Source organism: Seriola lalandi, unplaced genomic scaffold (assembly GCF_002814215.2).
Source record: "Seriola lalandi dorsalis isolate HSWRI2012SDOR001 ecotype SW California unplaced genomic scaffold, Sedor1 jcf7180001973575, whole genome shotgun sequence".
Lineage (NCBI taxonomy): Eukaryota > Metazoa > Chordata > Actinopteri > Carangiformes > Carangidae > Seriola > Seriola lalandi.
The window spans coordinates 1-2,694 of NW_019444241.1; the positions used below are offsets into that span (position 1 = coordinate 1).

A 2,694-nucleotide genomic window follows, 5' to 3' on the forward strand; every position below is an offset into this window, starting at 1 on the left:
ACACCGATTAAAAAGGCGTGTTTTTCTTTCATAATGACGGGACTTTGCATTGATGTTCCTGTGTAGGTCAGCTATCGAAAAGCAGCTTTGGTGAAACAGCCTACAGCCTTTCCACGGCGGATATCTCCTCTTTTTTTTAATGAGGATTTACAAGATGGCTGATGACAGCTAGCCCTAACAAGGACAGAAAAGCGACGTCCCCTTTAAGATTAGCAGGGTGTATTTTTGTATTTTTTATCAGTTAAATTTACAAATATGGCTGCTTTTAAAAATAATGACTGTAGCCTTCATTAGCAACGACCGTCCTTGTGGGGAAACGGAGCCGATCTAGTGTTTATCTGTACCTGTGCTGTGGTAGAAAATGGTGAGGTGACGTCTGAGGTAATTTACACGATTTAATCGAGATAAGGAAGTAGATAAATATGTTGTTGGCTAAAGGCTGAGGCGACAATAGGTGAATACGGTGGAGACCGAAGTAAAAAAAAAAGAGAGGCCAGAGCTGAGTACAAATACTAAAGATATTTGATAGATGTGTCGGAGGGGGGAAACCAAAAGGCTCTGCAACAGCAGCCAACATTCCTGCGGATCCTAAAACCCTTTGTTTTGTGCGCAGGAGCCGGACTCGACTATTAAAACGATTAACTATGCAGTAAACAGCCTGGAAATGATGGCCCGGGTATGATTTTCTGTTTAATGAGATTATAAAGCCTTTGTTGTCGACAGAAAACTGGTAGAAAAGAAAAGCCGAGGCCTTGTGTACAGATATGCGAGCTGTGCCACATAGCAGGCGTTATTCATCAAACAGAAATGTCGCTGTTATGTCAGATTGAAGGGCTGGAGGTGCCCGTGTTGTTGATCTGACCTGTGAGACAGTCTTTCTTGTCTTGTATGTATTATTAAATTGCTGGTGGAGGCTCCTCGGATACTTATTTATGATTCAGCGGACAAAAGCATTGCGCTGCGTTGTGATTATTCAGAGAATCAGGCGTCCTTGAGGTCCTGATAAAAACAGATTCAGGTTTTTTTCTTTAAAACAAACAAAAAAAAAGCTCCGTGTGTGTGTGTGTTTGTGTGTGGATAGTAATCAGGGTGTGGACTCGAGCAGTCCTTTCTCATGCTTTTCATGCTTCGTTTGTTGGTCTGAATTGGTCCACAGTCAGTCATAATCCGACGTTGAAGTGAAGCAAGCTCTCAAGGTAAGGGCCTGAGCAGGCAGCAGAAAATGATCAAGTGTCTTTTCATGCAGAGATTTATTCAGCTCATGATCATGTTTAGTAATTGTGTAGATATTTAGTTCTCTGTGCCTTGTTTGCATTTGATGGTTTACCTGTAGCTGACAGGCTTCCTGTAGGCCTATAAACACACAGAAGCTGTAAAGGCAGGCCCTGTGTGTGTGTGTGTGTGTGTGTACGATTTAGAGGAAATTAAAGCACCGTTTACTGTAATCTGTATAACGTCAGCCCCTGCTGTGTGTGTGTTGAAAACACCCAAGGTGTTGTCATCCTTGCCTGAAGCCTTCTCTGGTCAATTTTCTGGAATTTGCCTTCATGCTGCAGCAATAAGCAATACTCGTCATCTGTCAGGGAGACTCGTCTAATTTGGTCACAAGGGTTGAAATATACAGTCTGATCTTTCAGGACGGCATCGAGTCTGTTTTTATCTTTTTCTCAAGACTCACTTTGAGAGTGTCAGGTTTCCTGTGAGGCCTAGAGGTCTGGAAGAAGTGGAGAACAGTTAGTGTATGCCTGCCTGCACCATGATGGCCTCTGACATGGCTGAGACGTGGAGGAACTGTTTTGAGGAGGAGCTCATCTGCCCCATCTGCCTGCACGTGTTCTCAGATCCCATCCAGCTGCCCTGCAAGCACAACTTCTGCCGGGGCTGCATCAGCGAGGCCTGGGCCAAAGACTCCTCGCTGGCCCGCTGCCCTGAGTGCAATCATGCTTACACGCAGAAGCCCAGCCTGGAGAAGAACCACAAACTCTCCAACATAGTCGAGAAGTACAACGCCCTGAGTGTGGAGAAGGCCACCACGCCGGCGCTGCAGTGCATCCTCTGCCGCCGAGGCCCACCACTCCCCGCAGTGAAAGTCTGCCTTCGCTGCAACGCCCCATGCTGCCAGTCCCACGTTCAGACACACCTGCAGCAGCCGTGCTCAGCCCTGGGGCACCTGTTGGTAGAGGCGGAGGCGGTGAAGGCCTGGACCTGCCCGCAGCATGACGAGTACAGGCTGTATCACTGTGAGGCCGAGCAGACAGCGGTGTGTCAGTACTGCTGCTTCGCCCGCTGCCACCCCAGCCACGGCCACGCGGTCACTGATGTGGAGCTGAGACGCAACGACATTCGAGTAAGAACAATTAAATCTTGTGCACATAAATTAAACACAAACATACTTGTTCATGCACCTCTTGTTTCTGCTCAAGGCATAGTGGCCATACTCTCACAAAGGGGGAGAGACAGCCAGTGGATGTCGGAGATCTTCCAATAGAGCTGAAACCATAGTCGATTACTAAATTATCGTTTTTTTTTTAAAGCAAAAATATCAAAACTTGTCTGGTTCCAGCTTCTCAGATGTGAATATTTCCTCTCTTTCTTCATCCTCTATGATATTAAACTGAATACGTTTATCAAACAAAACAGGACATTTTTACGGACTTCACCTTGGGCCCCAGGAAACTGTGACAGATTTTTCTT

General features: G+C 46.3%; 1 pseudogene; it reads left to right on the forward strand.

The window, feature by feature from the left end:
* The first annotated feature begins 6 nt into the window (after positions 1 to 6).
* On the forward strand, positions 7 to 2,680 carry LOC111652395 (E3 ubiquitin-protein ligase TRIM8 pseudogene; annotated as a pseudogene).
* The last annotated feature ends 14 nt before the right edge of the window (positions 2,681 to 2,694 follow it).